A 20,837-nucleotide genomic window follows, 5' to 3' on the forward strand; every position below is an offset into this window, starting at 1 on the left:
ATTTCATTTGCCTGTTATCTCCTTCCTATGAAAAACAATTTGCATGGAAACAATCACTCTTAGCTCACAGGAGTCCTTGGACTCCCGCTGTTCTCTAGCTGGCTTTATCTGTGGTGTAATCACAAGCCCCTGCATAGGGTACCGCTAGGAAGCAGCAAGTCAGAGCCAGGCTTCAGGCATATGATTCTATTCTGAATACTTGAGGGCTCATTCCTAGGAGAAAATCTCCCAGAAATGTACCTGCAGGAGGGCTGAAATGAAGGGAGCAGGCAGGGAGGTGGAGATTGAATGTGTAAAGTGAACGGCGCAGAGCTTTCCTGCCGCAGTGATGAGAGAGTCCTTGTGCTTGCCTTGGCCACAAATGACAAGTGGACATTCATGTCTTTCTGCCCCTGGCGTCCTTAGTGGGGACCAAGATGCTGCTACGTGGCACTTGCCCTTCTGGTGCCAGCAGGGGAGAGCATTTTGGGAATTATTTTCCAGGAGTTATGATAACTGGGTCTTAAAAATGTGTGGAGTGTGTGTGTGTGTGTGTGTGTGTGTGTGTGTGTGTGTGTGTGTGTGTGTCTTTTGGGGAGGGGGCTGTATGCATGTTAGTGCAGGTACCTGCAGAGGCCAAGAGACATCAGATACCCTTTGAGCTGGTATGGTCATAGGAACTGAACTTACAAGAGAATATGTGTTTTTAACTACTGGGCCATCTATTAAGCCATACATCTTATTTTTTTTTTCATGCAACTTAATTTAAAAGAAGAAAATTACCAAAGCATTTCTTGAGCTGGACATGGTGGCACACATCAGCAATCAGGATACTCAGGACATGAATCCAAGGACATCTTTGGCCTTGTAACAAGTGCAAGGCCAGGCTGGAGTACATGAAACCCTGTCTCAAAACAGTAACAACAACCTCAAACCAAAACCAACCAACCAAATTAAAAACATTTCTTTAAGACAGAGACCATATTATATTCTGCATATCGTTGACTTGCAAATGATACTGAACAGGTATTAAGTGCTTGAATATTAGTTCAAATAAATTAAATTATTTCAATCACCAATTAATTAAACTAGTTACATCTGGGAGGGGATGGAGATGTATAGAAAAGAACACAGAAGTCTCCAGTAGTGCCACCTCCAGAGACAGGCTGCTGATGACTTTGCTTCTCTTTTTCTTTGCATATATTTTTTTTTTCCACATGAAACGAAGAATGTGCCTTATGATGAATTTTGTATCCTGCTTTTAAAGATTAATGTTATATTCTGAGAAATTTCCAAGATCATTAGGCTGAGAACCATTCCTTTGACGGACTGGATGACACTAGTGTGTGTGTGTGTGTGTGTGTGTGTGTGTGTGTGTGTGTGTGTGTGTGTGTGTGTGTGTATCATGGCTTATTTAACCATACCTTGCAGGCATTCAGGATGGTTTTAGGTCCTCAACTGGGGATGTAAATGCTCGTGGCTTCTGTGGTGTGTCCCTTCCAGGTGACAGGCTCTGTATCCGACTCCATGGCTCTATGCTGAGAAGTTGGCTTTAATGACCACATGAAGGAGCAGTTAAGGAACCCTCCAAGCAGTGGTTCTCAACCTGTGGGTCAGGACCCCTTTGGGGGGTCACATATCGGCTATCTACATTACGGTTCGTAACAAGTAGCAAAATTACATTTATGATGTCATCGTGAAATAATTTTACGGTTTATGGTTGAGGAACTGTATTAAAGGGTGGCAGCATTAGGAAGGTGGGGTGGGGTGGGGGACAATGACGGACAGAAGGATGGACAGATGACGACAGGGGGTAGCGGGGAGTAAGAGAGGCGAGGAAAGATTAAGACTGAGTAGTTCTTAGTCCTTAAGGGACAGCAGAGATTCAAGGAGGAGGAAGTGGGCAAGCATCAGGAAGTGGGCGAGCATCAAGCTGGACACTGAAGCCTGGTGTAGAGACGGTGCTCAGGCTCGGGCAGCCCATCTTCTGGTTCCCCTAACAGTCCGCCTTAGCTGCCTGCGTTGAGAGGCTTTGCACATGCTGTTCCCAGTGCCTGGGTGCACTGCCTCCCAGTTCCCTGTATTTCGGCTCCTTTAGCTCAGCGCTCGCATCCCCGCCCCTGACCCCCTTGATGTCTTTGACTCCTTTTATTACGCTCGTAACAAGTTAGATTTCTTTCCGTCATCATTGATGACCGCATGGCTCCACCATGGGACACAAAAGTCACAGAAAATAAAAATACGTGGGACGGGTGAGTGAAAGTGTGGGGCTGGGAGATCTTGATTTCCTCTGTAATGACACAGTAGATGTGAACAGAGAAAGGACGAGGAGCGCACAGAGGCATGGCTCTCCCTCCAGCCCCAGCCTTTGCAGTGACAAGCATTTTCTGGCTAGGCATTTAGGCCATTTAGAGAGAGCTGGGCCAACTGGCCCATACAGGCATCATCATCAGGCATCCGGTCAACGGACTTGGTACCACCAGGAGCACCAAGGCTGCTCCGCAGATGTGGGACCACAGAAGGAGGGGAAGGCGGCGAGTTGCCTCTTTTCTTTCCACAGTTTCCTGCTATCAAGAGAGCAGTGGGGAGAGGCTGCCAGTCTTCCCAAGGTTCCCGGCACATGACAGCCAGCCAGAAGTCGTCGTCGTCGGGAGGGTGCAGAGACCTGGGAGAGCTACGGATGAAATGACTTGTGGAGGGTTCACAGGCTTGCCTGGTGGCGATATTGTCAGCCATGGAAGAATCCACAGCTCATATCTGCTCCTTATACATTATTCATGAAAACAGGAAGACAGCCGATAACATCAGAACGATGCCACTGTCCAGAGAATCTCACTACTGCAGCTCCAGGGCATTTTAACTCGCACAGGGGGGAAAAATATTTTCTGCCAATTTGAGGTCTGGGAGACTCAGAAAGGGAACGCAGATTAGAAGCGGGTGGTGAGTTTCCACTGAAAGGAGGCGTGGCTTTCCTCCCGAACCCCTGCCCCTCCCTGGCTTTGGGACCCCCACCCTCTCCTTTCTTGGCATCTAATGGAGGGATTACTGCTGCCCTCCCTTAAACAGCTCTAGGTTTTCAAATCAGTCTGTATTTTCAGACCTGTCCATCAAAAGATGGAGACCAGAAATAGGACTTTGGATTTCAATATAAATTATTAGCTTCTAATCTCTTCAAGCCTGAGGGACAAGTGCTGTGTGAATAGCAGCCGTCTTCTGCTGCTGCTAAAATCGAATGTTTCTCCCCAGTTTCTGGTTCATTCTACCCTGAAACTCCTTCCAACGTGCTGCCAAAAAAGCAAAGATGATCATATGTTGGAGGGAGGAAACAAGACAGGAAGGAAGGCCCCCTTGGCTATCCTAAGGATCAGTGGGAGAAGGCGACTCTCTCAAGTTATACATTTTCTGTTCTAGTTTTCTATCATTAAATTATGGTTGACACATCACTGTGAGGTAGCCCAGGCTAGCCTTCTCCATCCTCCTGACTTGGCCTCCTTAACTTGGGACTCACAGGCATGCACCACCATACGCAGCTCTTGAGACTTTTCATCTGATATTGTCTGGCCTTTACATAGGTTGTTCCAGCTGCTTAAACATGGGACGAACCTCCCAAACCACCTCTGCTTATTGACTGCACCCCGATGGAAGGCTACCATTTGTCAAGATCATTTCTGAACTCTTTGCTAACTGAAACAGGAGGCAGGCTTTGGTGACTGCCTTTACTCAGTGTGTATAGTCTTCGCTGGCAGATGGACACACGGTTGAGTCATTGTCCAAAAGGGGGTTGTGTGCATGTGTAGAGAGAGGAGATGTTGGATGGAGGATCCACAGACAGCCAGGTTTTACTTAATCTGGATTGTATGGACATAATGAGCATGGAATGCAGGAGAGGGGAAGGAAACAGGTGAGAATTGAGGATGCTAACATGTATATATGAAAAGGCCATGGGGAAACCTGTTGCTTTGTATGCTAACTTAAAAATAAAAATAAAAAACAAGGTCTGGAGAGGTGGCACAGTGGTTAAGAGCACCAGTTGCTCTTCCAGAGGACCCTGGTTCAATATCCAGCTCCCAACCCATCAGCTCCCAACCATCTATAATTCCAGTCCCAGGGGATCTGATGCCCTCTTCTGGACTCCGCAAGCACCAGGCACTCACATGGTGCACATACACACATGCAGGCAAAACACCATATATATATGAAATGAATTTTAAAAACTTAAATATAAAAACAGCAAAACAAAAACAAAAACAGAACAAAACAAAACCATTGGAGTAGTTTGGGAACCAGAAAAAAAAGGTCTTGAGGATTAAAAATGAATTTTTTTTTTTTTTTTGGTTTTTCGAGACAGGGTTTCTCTGTGTAGCTTTGCGCCTTTCCTGGAACTCACTTGGTAGCCCAGGCTGGCCTCGAACTCACAGAGATCCGCCTGGCTCTGCCTCCCGAGTGCTGGGATTAAAGGCGTGCGCCGCCACCACCGCCCGGCTTTTTTTTTTTTTTTTTTAAGGAAAACACAAAGAGCAGAGCACAAGTGGAGAGGGCAAAATCATAAAGTTGGTAACAAAATTCACTTCAGTATCACTTATGGATACTTAGTACAGGCCAGGTGTTTTTTTTAATATGGGTGCTCTCCCATAGAAGAATGGTAATCTTTCCGGTTACCATGGCTACTGTTGGCCCTCCTATTTTGCTAATAAGGAAACCAAGCCTAGGAGCTAGACTAGCTGCCCAGGTCCCACGGGTACTGGGTTTGAATTCAGACAGTGTGTGCACACTTAATGAAACAACTAAGGTTTGGTACCACAATTTGTCCAAGGGCTTGCCAGCAGTGGAGACAAGTGTGTATGTGTGTGTGTGGCGGGGGGGTGCCAAGGCAGAGGTGTGTTCTAAGTAGTTCCTGAGAGGTGCATAGGTATTCTCAGGATGCACAGGGGTGGGGTTATTTCATACGGAGGACTCAGGAGCACAATGCTCTGGGGACTGCAGGTGGTTTGGGAGGACCATAGAAGAGGTCTCAGGTAAAGCGGTGTGATGGTTAATCTTAGTTGTCAACTTGAAATATTATGCAGCTAGAGTCATCTGGGAGATGGATCTCCGGGCATGCCTATGGGAGGACTGTTGTGACTAGGTTAGTTGAGGTGGGAGGACCTGCCCACTGCGGGTGGCACCATTCCCTGGGCTGGAATTCTGAACTGGAGGAAGAGAAGAAAGTGAGCAGACCCTGAACATTGATTGCTTTCTTTTTCCTGACTGGATATGTAGTCAGAAGGTTTCTCCAGTCCTGCCTGGCCCCACAATCCCGCAGCCGCTTATAAAATAATCACTCAGAGGCTTAATATTATTTACAAACTGTATGGTCTATTGCAGGCCTCTTGCTGGCTAGCTCTTATATCTTAAATTAATCCATTTCTATTAATCTATGTTTTGCCATGTGTTCCGTGGCTTACCGGTCTGCTGGCATGTTGTTCCTTCGATGGCAGGCTGGCATCTCTCCAGACTCTGCCTTTCTCTTTCCTGTCTCTCTCCTTGGATTTCCCACCTGTCTCTAAGCTGCCCTGCCATAGGCCAAAGCAGCTTATTTATTAACCAATGGGAACAACATATATTCACAGCGTACACAAATACATCCCCCAGCACTTCCCTTTTTCTATGTAATCAAAAAGGAAGGTTTTAGCTTTAATATAGTAAAATTATATATATAACAAACAGTTATCAAGCAAGAATTACAGTCACAATATCTAGTCGATCTGTATTTGGCAAAATAAAAGAAAATATTTTATCATCTATCTTATATTTGTGAGTCTAAAGTTTCATATCTAATTTATCTTTTATCATAACCAAGGAAAATTATAATTTCAATTATAATTACACTATGGCAAACTGCTTCAAGCTCCTGCCACCTTGACTGCTATGATGGACTGGTTGTACTCTAGACCTGTGAGCCAAAATTAATTCCTCCTTATTTGTTACCTTTGTCAGGGTGTTTTATCATAACAGGAAAAGTAACTAAGACAGGCGGGGAGGGGAAGGTGACTTGAGACATATACAGGACCTGGATCACTTAAGGCCTATGTGTTGGCCTGGACTTTACCTTACCGGCTTGAACTAGACTTCTGCTCTGGAAAGATCCTTGGAATGCCATGTGGGGGAGCTGGCCATTGGGATTTGCATGACATGGGGCAGGCTGGAGGGTGTCTCTCTCTTCTTTATGATTTAGGAAATGGGAACATTATGGGATGTTTGCCTCATGGACACACCCACCGGGTACTCTTATCTGGTTGTTGAAGTTGGTTTGGTGGGGCCAAGGACACATAGCCCACCTCCTCCAGAATGCAACAGTCTTGTCTCCTGGAGGGAGTCCACTGCCTGCCTCAGCTCCTTTCTCTCCTAATGCTAGAACCTTCATATCCCTTCACCAGCTGCTCTCTTTTCTTTTCTTTTTTAATTCCTCAGGGGGTGGAGGAAGCCTCTGCCCTTGGTGAGCCTGCTTGGCTTGAATTCGTCTTTGCAGATCTAGTCTTCTATGTCAGATTCCCAGGTCTGGCTGAGGTGGTGATGGGGGCCAGGACAGGGTGGTTACACAGAGCACGAGATCGCTGGCATCCTTCCGTGCTGTCTTATCTGCTAGCCTAACTGTGCCCACGTACTCTGTTTCAGTACCCAGTCTAGTTCCTGGTCTGCTTGAACTCAGACTCTGGAAGGGAAGGGTGTGGTGAGTCACAAAAGAAGGCGATCATCTGTACCCACAACCTGGTGGGTCATTCCGTCACTGTCTGGGACAGGAGACAAACTCTGGAGGAATAGGCAACTAACAGGAGGTCACAGCTAGTGAACAGCAGCCACGCCATGATTCCAACAGCTTCCCTTACATCTGAAGGCAGTGGCCAGGGCCGGAGAGATGGCCCAGTGGTTAAGAGCACTGGCTGCTCTTCCAGAGGTCCTGAGTTCAATTCCCAGCACCCACATGGCAAGCTCACAAGTTCCTGTCACTCTGGTTTCAGATCACACAGACATGTATGCAGGCAAAACACAAATGCTCATGAAATAAAAATAAATAAGTTATATTAAAAAAATATAAAATAAAGGCAGTAGCTGGGCCTAGTGGTTCACAGGAAGGGAAGCCAGGGGACTCACCACAAGCTCAAGGCCAGTCGGATGTACACAGTGAGTTCCAGGCTACCCACCCAGGCTAGCTAGACACTGTCCCAAACCGCACACCCCCCAAACAAACAAACAAACAAACAAATAATATGTTAGGAAACTAAGCTGGTTTTTAAAATCTTTAATATACTGGTATAATATTGCTGTAAGAAACTGCAAAGTTTAAAGAAATATTCTCTGCACGGCTTTTGATGTACAACTGAAGTTTTACAGATGAAATAATCACGCGGGTGATTAAACTGTAATTACGACAGAGGGGTGGCTGGCTGCCTCTTTGGGTAGACTTAAACATTTTCTAGAACTCCGCGTTAACCCTGGCCAGCTTTTTCTCCCCTCTCTTGTTTCTTCTCTGAATTCCAATGAATTTTTCATCAGCTTATTAATTAGTACAAATCTTGAACTGCACTTTGTAATTAAGGTCTTATGTGTTCCCCCAGATCTCCCATTTGAGCTAAACGTTAATTTTTCAAAGAGAAAAATTGGGAATTTGACAACTGCCTTCCTTCCTGGCAATAGAATATACATGCTGCCTGTCAAAAAAGATGGAGTGCCTGGATTTCTCAGATAGGGAGTGATAGATTAGCCCTCGCGCGATTGCACACTCATTTGCCCAATATCATAATCAATTCCTGACAAGAGTCCCTCTAGAAAGCCATTCGGGAAGCACACTTGGTAGTCCGGTCACTCCACAGCAAGGCAACTCTCTGACTTGCCAGGACTCTGGGTAACTTTTCCTGGCTCCATGTCCTGCTTTGTTCCAGTTTCTAGCAACACCGGATTCCTCCAAAGAAATCAAGTTATATTGTGTGGGTCCGCTTTGCCCGCCACAGTAGCTGTGATGGTGAATCTCAGTTGTCCACTTGGCTACATCTGGAATTGACTAAAACCCACGCTGCCTGCCGGGCACACATGTGAGGGATTTCCTTGATTAGATGATTAGAGGGGGGTTAGACCCAGCGCTAAAGGGGCGGTGCCTTCTGGTGGCAGCCCAGATCGAAAGGTGTGGAAGAAGGAAAATGGTCTTTGTCTGCTTGCCCTCGGGCTGGCCGGCCAGCCCATCTACCCTATTGCTGTGGTATTCCCTCCCTGATAGGAAACCCGACTTTGCTGGTATTCTAACTTAGACCAGCAGCTCTCCAGGAACCCTCCAGTCCTTTAGAGGACTCGGGATGCTGAGATAACTAGCCTGGGGGACTGAGTAACTATGGGGTCCCTGGCCTCTCCAGTGTGAGACAGACTGGACTGCCAGGACCATATTCTGTGAATCAACCCAATTTCTCCCCCTTTCCATCTCTGTTTTTCTGTCTCTGTCGTCTCTGTCTCTCTCTGTCTCTGTTGTCTCTGTCTCTCTGTTTCTTTGTCTTTGTCTCTCTCTGTCTCTCTGTCTCTCTCTGTTTCTCTCTGTCTCTCTGTCTCTGTCTCTGTCTCTGTCTGTCTCTGTCTCTCTCTCTCTCATCTTACAAACCCAGCTGCATACTTTGGAATGAAAGGCACACTCAGCCTGGCATCCCGGTGACCATTCTTCCCTGGAGAACCTATTCTTGCCTTATGTAGTTCAGGGTCAGCAGGCTCAGGGCTGCTCGCCACAGCCATGTTTATTGATGGGGTGTCTAGGTTCACACTAATGGAAGGGGTGTAGGGTGGGGGTCTTCCCATTTCTAGCTCCTACCCCATTTCTCCCCTTCTCTTCAGAGTCTGACAAAACACAACCCATTTCTTGCTTCCTGTTCACCCCCCAGGCCACAGTCTGTGAGTGCTGCTGCTCTTGCCACTGACGGAGTACATCCCAGGGATGCATTTGTACTTTGTCCCTTTGGATTCTTCCAAGGCCAGGGACACCAGTGGCTAATGTCTCCTTCGGCACTGCCCCACTCAGCACCCTTCCTGTCTTTCCAGTGGCTTATTCTTGGTGCTAGAGAGGCCCACACCATAGCCCTGGACATTTTCAGTTCTGTTCTTGACATCATCCCATGACTTCATGTACTCACGGACACTGTAATCCCAGTCCCAATATGGTCCCTGAGTTAGAGTGTTCCTGTCTTTGTGGCTTTCCAGCTCCTAGGATTCCCAATAATATCACTCATTATCCTCATCCTCACCCACCTCTCAGAATGATCCCAGAACATCCTCTGCCTAGCTGTTCAGCCCCAGAGACTCTGCTCCCGGGAAGCCTGTCATGTGCGCATCCTGTTCTCACGGCCCTGCTTTATTCTAGCAGCTGCTTACGTGTAACTACCGAAATGGTCCAGTTACAGCCTTCTCTCTTTCTTTTTTGAGAGCACAAGTCCTCCTTACTCTTAGGGTCTGATTTGGTAAGGTGGGGTTAGGTAATTCTGGGGTATATAGTCCCTAGACACCCCCATACACACTAAAAAAAATGAAAACAACAACAACAAAAACCCTCATGATCAAGGCCTCTCCATCCAGTCTGATGTGTGCTGGATTAATTGTTACAACTATCACTACCTAACATCTGAACAATTAATAGTCCCTGGACTGCACTGCATGTGTACCACCAACATAACTCGAGGCTTTAACTACTGATAACTCCATTTTACTCCGTGAAAACAGGAGTACAGGTAGCTGTCCATTCACACAAGGACACCCTGGCTCCCATCCAAAACCCAGTTCTTAACACCAGGTTTTCCATTCTCATTTGCTTGCATGGTCCTGCTGGACCTGGTGGCTTTTGTTCTCCAAGGGTCCCTCGCCTCGGAGCCTTTGTGGTCCTGTTTTCCCCTTCCAAATGTCCACCTGCCTCCACGTCCTGTGGCTTCTGAACACACTGTGAAGTTGTCAGCTTAAATCGCCTCCGATTTATTAATCATAGTTTCGTAGATCAGCACAGGCGATCCGAGCTCTCTATCTGTGGCCTAAGCTAAACTCAGGTGTCAGCTGGGGTTTGGTTTTGTGTGGAGCAAACTCTGGCTTCTCTCCCAGCTCACTGTCCACCATCAGAACCTACCATTTTCTCACACGTGCGGAGATCAAGCTCTCTTGCCTCTTTGGCGCTCAGTTCTCCGGGTTGCCCAAATTCCTAACAATCAGCCGATCAGAGGAAATGCCACAAGAGTCCTTTTTATCCTCAAATCTCTCTTGCCAGGAAAATTCCAGTCCCTTTCAAATGCTCGGCTGATTAGATGAAGCCGATCCTGGGCAATCTTCAGACTTTCAGATTGGCAGACTTGGGGATCTTAACCACACCCGCAAATTCTCTTAGAAGTAGTACTCAAGTTAATTGTCTGAACAACTAGGAGGAAGAATGTGCACATTGTGGGCTGAGAATGTTGTCAGTTCGCTTATTATTCTATCTATCATATATAGCCTGATCTTCAGGACCCAGCTCAAGTGGTGACTGTCTTTCTCAACGCTCTAGGGAGTTAGCCTCTCCACAAATGACATACACACCCATTTTTTCCCAGTGGAGTATGGCATTTTATTTTATTTAAAAAAAAAAAAACAACAGTCCATTTCTGGCACCTACCTAGGCTGTGTGTTTCTCGGGAGCAGGAACCACACCTGGACCTTTTTTTTGTGTTCCCAGCACCTGGGAGAGCATCTTACTCAACACATTGGCGGCTAGAATGGTGTGTCCCTTGAGCAAGCTCTCCAGATACTTCTTGCGGAACCACAGACAACAAAGAAAAGGTTGTGGTAGGTGACAGCGCATGCTTCCGGCCAAGTGCTAGGAACCTTCGGCGCTGCCATGGATTCTCAGTCATTGACAGCAAGGATAAATAAGCTCCCGTCTTCCGAAAACCCAGCTCTCCAGGCAGCAGCCTCGGCGACGGTGAGGCGGGTGGACCACTAGGTGTCACTCAAGATTCAATAAAGAGACTGGGTCCTGTGCAAGCCACTGCCACCTTTCTTGGGGGGAGGAAGCTGGTGAGACCGTCCCCACCCGTTGTTGTTTTGTGATCGCTCACGATTCCTCACGATCCACTGCTCTTCTCCCTCCGCGGACACACGCCGGGTCTAACATAGGACAGCAGTCAGGTGCCACCAGGGTTGGAGCCACCTGACCGTCGAAGTCAGCCTCTCAGTGTTATGGGCAAGCGACGTGGTGCGCGCGCTTGTGTGTGCGCCCGCGAGCGCGTGTGCAGCCTTGGGGTGGGTCAGAGCTCCCTCCTTACTCACAAGTGACCCGAGGTCTTCCCCAGGACCAAGTCCCCAGTTCCTGAGCTCTAGAGCCTGGATGGGGAAAGATAATACGGTCAAAAAACCGGGTCGTCTAGGAGCATCTTTCTTAGGCACTGAGCACTCGGGAGTGGGGGGCACACCCTCTCCCTGGGAACAGCGCCTGCAATTAACCACCGGACTTTATGCTTGGGGCTGAAGAGAAGCAGCTGAGAGAGCTTGTGAGGAACAGCTTCTGGTCGCCTCTCCTGCCCCTCTACAAGTGAAGTCTAGCCCTAGGGCTCACCAAATGCCGGACTGTATTTTTCTTCACCCTCGGCAGAGGGCGCCCTTCCCCCGCTCCCGCTCCCCGCTGGGCCAAGCCCGGAGGTCCCGCCGAATCCTCACCCTGCCTGGATGTCAGGCCCCAGGGCCCCCGCTGGCTCCTTACACCGAGATAACCCCGGATCACCTAGGTCTGACCTCGGACACAGTCTGGAAATGCTCTACTTTCTCTGGCCCCCTGCGGATCTACAGCACACTGTTATCTTAGTGAATACTGAAATTCATCTGCGTTCCCTGGAAACTCAGAGGTTACCCCACTGGAATCCATTTAAAGAAACCGGATTGTCCTGTGCCAGTCTTCATCCACAGTGGGGAGGGGGGGAATCTGAGCTATCAACGTAACAAATTTTAAAATCTGGAAAAGGCTTTTCCCTCCCATTCTATTTGATCTCTCCAAGAGTCATTCACTTATGCTTACAGTCTGCCCTTCATCAAGCGTTTTCTGTGTGCTAATTGGGTGGAATAACGTCTAAAGTACGGAAGAGATACTTGTAGGGACAAGAGCGAGCCATATCCGAGATGACTGCAACAGAGGAGAGGCGCGCAGGCGCAGGGGTGGGAGTGGGGGAGGGGAGGGGAGAGTGGGTGTAACAAGCAGCCCGGGTCTCTACCTCTACTCCCTCCTGGGCTGCATGCGAATTTAAGAAAAGACAACAGTCAGGTGGTGGCACATCCCTTTAATCCCAGCACTCCACTTGGGAGGCAGAGCCAGGAGGATCTCTGTGAGTTCGAGGCCAGCCTAGTTTCCAGGACAGGCACCAAAGCCACACAGAGAAAACTTGTCTCAAAAAAAGAAGAAAGAAAGGAAGGAAGGAAGGAAGGAAGGAAGGAAGGAAGGAAGGAAGGAAGGAAGGAAGGAAGGAAGGAAGGAAGGAAGGAAGGAAGGAAGGAAGGAAGGAAGGAAGGAAGGAAGAAAGTCAACAGTCTCCAAGAAATTGCAAGCCACTGCTCTCCAGGCTGTACTTCTCAGGTGAGGCAACCCGAGGTGGAGAGTGAGTGGAGCATCGTACATTTTGCTTGGTGAATCCACATCGCATATTTGTCCTGAGTGCTCATCTCGAATGTGGTCTGCCAACAAGAAGATGGTCTGGGTGCTGCACCCCCGCCCTGTTTCTTCAAGGTCAGGGCCAAGGGTGCAGAAAGGACGTTAGAGTCCAAAGGGAGAAAGCTGAAGACCAAGATGGGGGGGGGGGCGTGTTACAGATGGATGGATGGTTCAGTGTCTGGGACTTTAAAAATAGCTTAAAATAAGAATTCACTTGTGCTGTGTGTCTTTTCCTGGGGAGATGTAGAGAAATGTAGATTGACCCCAGATAGGATAGCCATGGCAGACCAAAGGAACAGTTCTACATTCTACCGTGATGAGCCAGGGAATTGATGAGGGTTGCTTACTTACAGGCACATGGTAATACAAAGGCTTGTCCCCAAACTAGTAACCACACATCCCTAGAGCTCTCTGCACGTCTCTACACAGTCCAGCTTGACTGGGTTCCAGTCTCCCCCCTTACAGGAAGTGCCACTGAGTATACAGTGTTGGAAAGGGGCCCCTCTTGTGAGTTTCTGTAGCTTCTTGAGACTAGTAAATTTTCATTTGCTTCCTCAACAAGCCTCCCTCTGGGAGGAGTGGGACTCCAATTCCAAGGAGATACCTATACAGCAATCAGGACTGGGTCCTGGATAGTTAGAAAAAAAGGACATGACAGCTCTGGTACACCATTAGCTTCAGTGAGACAGAGAATAGAAGCTTGCCTCCACCATGGCATCCAGAGTTCCTTTGGTGCCACAGGTGAAGGGGCTCCGGTGGCCCTGCCTGCCTGTGTTGTTGTTCTTGGAACAGCGAAGGCAGAAGGACGAGACTCACGTCATCACTGCCATCCGCAGCTGCAGGCAGAGAGCTCTTGGAATAAGTGCTTCAGATCATGGCTCTGCTGTCCTCATCCTGTGGCTTCCCTACAACTGGCGGAATCTTTCCCGTTGCCTGTATGGTCTGTTCTGCTGGCCTTGGCCGTCTGTGCCCTGCCCGTTACATGCTGGCCACAGCCTTCTCTCAGCTCCTTTAACCAGGCCTGTTGAGTGGATGCCTTTTCTCACCCGTGTGCTCTTCCTGAAGCTCCCCCCTCAGTGACCTACTCATCTCCGCCTAAGGCCTCAGCTTCAGTATCACTGGTGGAGCACCAATCCCTCTCCTGGGCCTTGCTGGGCTGTGGGTGGCTCCCCGACTCCTCTCTAGAGCTCTTTCCTGGTGTATCCTGTTGATGTCCTTCAGAGGACTCAGCGTAAGCTGAAGCTACCTTGTTTACCTGCTTGCTTAGTCCTGGTCTGTGTGAAGTCCCCTCCAGACAGAGTTCTTCTGTCTTTCTCTGTTCGGTAGCATCGGGCCCTCAAGAGGTATGTGGAGCATGTGGCAGATGTTCTTGTCACATCTATGTGATAAGTGAACTGAATAAGAGAAGAAATCTGGACTGGAGAGATGGCTCAGCAGTTAAGAGCACTGACTGCTCTCACAAAGGGTGGAGGTTTGGCTCCCAGCATGCACGTGGAAACTCACAACTCTCTGTAACTCCAGCTCCAGGGCATATAGTGCCCCCTTCTGGCCTCCTGAGGTACTGTACTCATGTGGTGCACATACGTACATAAAATAATAAACAAAAACGAATTTTTTTTAAAAATAATTTAAAAAAGAAATAAGACACCTGAACTCCATCAAAACTGCCATCCACCATCTACTTTTGCTGACTGGCTTGTGAAGTCCTTTATGGACTTAGCTGAGTCTGGGATGGTAGTGAAGTTATGCCATGACGTGGGTCATTCATGTTCAAGACATTTAGGGCAAGTCCCCTAAGTTATAGGAAACTAGAGTGTGAAAAGAACGTTCTTCCTGATCCAGTCGGGGAGGCTCAGGATCTCTCTAACAGAGAGCTTCCTTATCGACCTTAACTGTGGTGTGTGGACAGTTTGGATCATAAGAAATGAACAGAGGGCTGTTGAAAACCTTCTGCATTTTTTCCCACAGGGTTAGAGTGCCCATTGACCATGCAGATGCTGAACAACACACAGACACACACCCTTTAACACAGGTGGACGAGAGGTTGACCTATGGGGAGGATTTCCTTTTATCCACCCCCTCTGACAGCATTCTCTGTGACCCCTGAACTTGTGCACGGAAGAGAGGTCACTGAGGCCGAGAGAGGTCAGTCCCCATCACCAAAAAGGATTTTATTTTGCATATTATAAAAAAAATTGAAACTCTCAGGGAAGATCGCGTCTCACTGTCTTTTAAAACTAAACCTCAAACCATTCAAAATGCCCATAAAAAATGGACATTTAAACGAAACCGTGGTTTTATGACATATGATGGGATGTTATTCAGCCTCGACAGCGAGTGGTTTGAGTATGTGCTGTGATATATGTGCAGATGTCATGCCTAGGTGTCACCAGACAGACACAGAATGACCATCACCCCATTGATGTGAGGTGTCTAGAATCCTCAACTTCACTGAGACAGAAAGAAAGGTGGCAGATGCCAGGGGTTGGAGGGAGAGAGGAGCGGGGAGTTACTGTCTGGATAGGCAGAGGTGATGGTCACCTCGTGCAAGTGGGAGCCTATTGGTCCTTTTGTGATGGGCTAATTCCACTTAACAGAATGCCTTGGGGTTTATTAGTGTTATCACAAGAGTCAAACTTCTCTTCTCTTTAAAGGACAAGGGAAATATCCCCTCTGGCCCTCATTGGAATAGACTGACAAAGACCACACAAGAGAAAACACATATCAAATAATTAATGCACAGAAAGGGGAAATCACTGAAGGGGTGGGGGTAGGGAGCACACAAGTATGGCAGTATGATGACTCCCCAGCCTAGTATATTCAGAAGTATGTATACTGCTTCCTTTACCGAGGGGAAGAATAGGAAATGTGGGCAGTTGTAAAGGTTAGATATGAGACAGAGATTAGTATGTAAAGGTCCTTTTTGGAATTGGAGCCCAAAGGACAGATGGCATCCTAGAAGAGACCTCTTTGGTGACTTACACTTAGTCACTTACATATTGTAGATCCACTCTGGAGAAATTTATATCTCAGTAAAATAGTAATTTGAACATTACAGACATTTTATACTCCACCCCCCCCCCCGAAATACAACCAAAAACCTTGAAGCTCTTTTTAAAGATTTCTTCTCTTTGACTACTGCTCCGTCACCCCCAGCCCCAGAAACTGTAGTTGGTTTTGTTTTTGTTTTTGTTTTTGTTTTTTTGTGCCACAGGCTATAAAATCATTTATTTCAAAGAAATCTCAGGAAAGGGTTTATGTGTGTGTGTGTGTGTGTGTGTGTGTGTGTGTGTGTATGTGTGTGTGTATTTGTGTATGTGTGTATGAGTGTGTGTATGTATATGTGTGAGTGTGTGTATGTGTGTGTATTTGTGTTTGTGTGTGTATGAGTGTGTGTATGTGTATGTGTGTGTATAAGTGTATGAGTGTGTATGTGTGTGAGTGTGTGTACGTATTTGTGTACTGTGTGTGAGTGTGTGTGCATGTGTGAGTACATGTGTGTGTATGAGTGTGCATTTGTGTGTCTATGTATGTGTATGTGTGTGAGCATGTATGTGTGTGAGTGTGTGTATGTATGTGTGTGTGTGTGTGTGTGTGTGTGTGTGTGTGTGTGTGAGACCTATCACCACAGGCACATAGAGAACAAATGAAACTGAGGAGACAATGACTGAGATGGACAGAGGTGACCCAGCTGATTACTAGTCTGTTGTATTCCTCTCAGATTTTGAAGAAAATCTGTGAATATCTTATTTGAAAAAAAAAATGATGTAAGGTAGGAATGCATCCAGCTGTAAAATTCAAAACATAAAACTTGAGGTGAAGGTGGATGTGCCAGCACCTGTCACCCAGACTGACTATGTGAGTGAAATGTACTCATTTATAGCAGAGAGACCTATTAAGCACTGGAGATGAACACTAAAATAAATACGACCTCTTCGTTCGTTATAAGCAGGTCAGGCTGCACAGTTGCTAAGGCTCGGTATAAATGAAAATGCCTTTCTGGAGGATGATTAAGAATTTCAAAGCAGGGGCTGGAGAGATGGCTCAGCTGTTAAGAGTGTGTACTTTTCTTGCAGAGGACCTGAGTTTGGGGCCCAGCATCTACATCAGACAGCTCACAACTGCCTGTGACTCCCGCTCCAGAGAGTCTGATGCCCTCTTCTGGCCTCTGTGGGCACTGCACCCATGTGCAGAAGCCTGCACAAAGACACACGTATTTCAAGGCAAGAATAGTACCGCATTAAATCAAACTTAGGTGTAGTCTGAAGTTTTCCTGTGTCTCCACATGTTCTGTGGCTTTACCTGTGTGTCATTACATGCTGCTCCCTGGATGGTAAGCTGGCATCTCCTGACTCAGCCTTCCTCTTCCCAGAATTCTCCTTGTCTGTTTATCCCACCTATACTTCCTGCCTGACTACTGGCCAACCAGCATTTTATTTATCAACCAATCATGGCATACAAAAGGACATCCCACAATACTAGGGTCCTTCCAAGTTCTCCAAGGGGCTTGAGTCACTCTGTGGGAAGCGGTGGTCAGGGGAGGCTCACCAGCCTTGGCCAAGGGCTGTTCATTGCCACATTTATGTGATTGTTAGTGTTGATCGTCACGTGACAAAATCCAGAGTCACCTAGGACACAAACCTCCAAGCACACCTGTGAGGGACTGTCCAGATAAGGTTCACTGAGGGGTGAAGACTCACCCTGAAGGAGGGCAACACCATTTCCTGGGCTTGGGAACTGGACCATATAAACAGGAAGAAGTGAGCAGAGCTTGGCATTCTTGCTGTCTTCTTCCTAACAGCAGATTTAACATGATCAGTTACTTCAAGCTCCTGCTGCCATGATTCCCTTGCCATGATGGAATGTACTTTCAAATTACAAGCCCAAACAAACCCCTTCTTCCTCTATTTTTTTTTGGGGGGGGGGTCAGTATATTTTATTACAGCAATGGAAAAAGTGACCAAGACTGTCTTGGTTTGGGTTTTTATTACTATGAAGAGACACCATGACCACACCAACTCTTATAAATTAAAATATTTAATTGGGGTGGCTCAGTTACAGTTTCAGAGGTTCAGTCCATTATCATCATGGCGGGGAACATGGCAGCGTGCAGGTAGACGTGGTGCTGGAAGAGTAGCTGAGAGTCCTACATCTTGTAGGACTTGAAGACTGTCACACTGAAGGAAGCTTGAGAAGAGAGACCTCAAAGCCCGCTTCCACAGTGACACACTTCCTCCAACAAGGCCACACCTCCTAATAGTGCCACTTTCTTTGGGGACCATTTTCTTTTATACCGCCACAAAGGCATTTTCCCTTTTATCTACAGAGGCTATGTTTCTAGATTCCCAGTGGATCCTTGAAACCATAGATAATGTTAAATATGGTGTATATTATAGAGTGCTCGCTCCTATACCTACATTAATATCTCTGTTAGAGGCATCATTTTTGACTTAAAGGAAGCACTTTATGGCTTCTCTTTGACACACCCCCACTTGCCAAACTATCGTTTTCGAACTTTAAGACTATTTATCAAGTAAAATGAAGACTGTTGGAATACAAGCTCTAAGTCTATGTCAGGTGACTTGATAATGGAGTGGACTACTCAGTGATGGATGGTGGGTAGCATATACACTTCAGACACACAGGACAGGAATGTGAGTCAGCCTGGGCAGGACAGAGTGAGATTTCATGACACCACTCAAAGTGGAGTACAATTTAAAATGTATGAGTTATTTATTTCTGGAATTTCCCATTTAATATTTTTAGATTTGTGTTGGACACATACAACTGATATCATAGAAAATGGAGCTAAGGGTAGTGGATACTATAGCACATATCCTTTTGGTTGAAGCTAATCTCATATCTTCCAGCATACTTGAACATCTATCTATGGAATTATTTAATTTAAATTAGCATTTTTGTGCTAATATCCTCATTCAGTCAAATTATAATCTCACCGTCAATATTCTGGTCTCCATTTCTACCTCCTATTCCCTTTCCATAGCACTGTGCTAGGCAATACAGGGTGCTTAAAAAGCTTAGCACTTGGTTCTGAAGTTAAATGTGGGTAGAAGAAAGGATACTAATGGAACTGGTCTCCAATGGAAGACGGAGGAAGAAAGAATTGTGATTGATTCTACTATACACTGAGCACTGGGCGAGGAATAACTTTATTCTCATAAATAAATCTGTGAAGTGCATAGGTAGTTTCTATTTTAGAGATGACAAAATGAAGCTCAGGAAGGTTTAGGAGCTTACTAAGGATTATAGAAGGATTCACTCTAACTCCAAAGCCTTGACATTTTTTCTTTCTGTTGCTAGACCTGTCCTGTCCCTACTTACTGCAGACTATATGATTCCTAAAATCTGAGAAAAGAAGGAATTATCCTAAAAATTGATCAGTATGATACCATTTTGGAAATGGGTGCAATCATTTATGAACAAAGAATAGAAAATAGTTGAGAATATCATAGTATTTCAGTCTGCATAAAAATTAAGACATCTTGTCTCAACTCCAAAGTTAACTCAAGCCAATGGTAATTTATTGAATAACTAGTAGGTCTAAAACACAGTACTAGATGCTACAGGGAAGTGGTCTCAGCCTGCCTAAATTGTGACCCTTTAATACAGTTTCTCATATTGTGGTGAGCCCCCCCCCAACCATAAAATTATTTTTGTTGCTAGTCTATAACTGTAATTTTACTACTGCTATGAAATATAATGTAAATACTCGATATGCAGGATATCTGATATGCGACCCTGTGAAAGGGTCATTTGACCTCCAGTGGGGTCAGGACCCACAGGTTGAGAACTGCTGATAGGGGATACAAGATGAACAGAGGGGTGTTCCTTAAAGAAAAGGGAAGGACAAGCATACAAGTAGACAGAGAGACCAAAACATGCTGTGTCTACAGAGACATCCTGAGAAAGTGTGTTTGTCCAGAAAGATCAAGGTAGATAACCAGAGGGCAGTGGCCTTGACTTACAGCAGAATTCTGGCAGGACAGGGTTCTGGGAGACTGAAGACGGCAGGTGTCAGAGAAGTGACAAGGTCAAGAACCAAGAAAAAGAGGTGAGATCAATTCAGGTGGGAGATGGTGGGAGCCTGTGTCAGAGATCTCTGGGAGGGGGAAGGCTGAGTCAGGAGATGCCAGCCCACCATCCAGGGAACAGCATGTAATGGCACACAGGTAAAGAAAGCCACAGAACACATGGCAACATATAGATTAATAGAAATGGGCTGAGTTTAAATATAAGAGGTAGTCAGTGGTAGGCCTCAGCTAATGGCCGAGCAGTTTTAGTTAATATAAGCTTCTGAGTGATTATTTTATAAGTGGCTGGGGGGGTCTGTGGGGCTGGGCAGAACCAGAGAAAACTTCAGCTACAGAGATCCTTGAAAACATCTTTTCTCAACAAAATTTAAAAACCTTCTTATGCAGAGATCACACATATATAAACTAGAGGGTTTTTTTTTTTTCCTAAGGAGTTTTGGAAGACGGCATGATTTTGAGAGCACCTGGGATATCTGTCTACAGTTCTGGTTGGCTCCCATGGGTTCTGATTCTCCTTGACTCCCTGGGAGGGAAACAGTGCTTGCTTAACAAGGTAGAATTTAAAACGTCGGCACTTATCTGGTGCCTTCTGGAATATCCACTCTTCTTGGGCAGCAAGACAGTTTAAGACCTCCAAGTTAAAAAAAAAAAATCACGTACAGTGGATAGAAAAGCAAGTTAACCATCCCGTGAGTCCAACAGCCATGGGGTCTTTATCTCCTCAGTCATCCAAACCAGTTGAAGAAACTGGGTGAGAAACCACTTCTTAAGACTCCAGGGTCCTGGGAGAAAACTGGTGATGGCAGGGCCCTTTCCCTGGCTTGCTGTGGCATTCCCTGTAACCAGAAGTACGGCATTCACTATACAGAACACTGGGTGACAGTGTACAGGATTCTAGAACCAAGGAGTCAGAAAGGGGGCGGGGCAAGCTGACTCTCAGTTCCAGCCCAAAGCAATGAAAACAATGTTTGGTTTGTATAATACCAGCGCCTCTGAAAACACCTCTCCACTCAGGGAGGCTGTGGAGCCCTGTAATCACACTGTAATTTGGACCTTGCCTAATCGAACGCATTCTGCCTCTGGGAACCACGGAGTGAGGGCGGTGATGAAGGAAGCCGAGTTTGTCTTCTGTTCTCTCCAAC

General features: G+C 46.5%; 1 long non-coding RNA gene across 2 annotated transcripts in view; it reads right to left on the reverse strand.

Moving 5' to 3' along the window:
• The window catches only part of LOC121823754 (uncharacterized), a 50,986-nt gene extending 30,433 nt beyond the window's left edge, over positions 1–20,553 (reverse strand). For both annotated transcript variants that reach the window (XR_013045838.1, XR_013045837.1), the window contains exon 1: positions 17,344–20,553. This is a non-coding gene — a long non-coding RNA (uncharacterized LOC121823754). The remainder of the gene's footprint in view (positions 1–17,343) is intronic.
• Between the last annotated feature and the right edge of the window lie 284 nt (positions 20,554–20,837).

Source organism: Peromyscus maniculatus, chromosome 18 (genome assembly GCF_049852395.1).
Source record: "Peromyscus maniculatus bairdii isolate BWxNUB_F1_BW_parent chromosome 18, HU_Pman_BW_mat_3.1, whole genome shotgun sequence".
NCBI classification, from domain to species: Eukaryota; Metazoa; Chordata; class Mammalia; order Rodentia; family Cricetidae; genus Peromyscus; species Peromyscus maniculatus.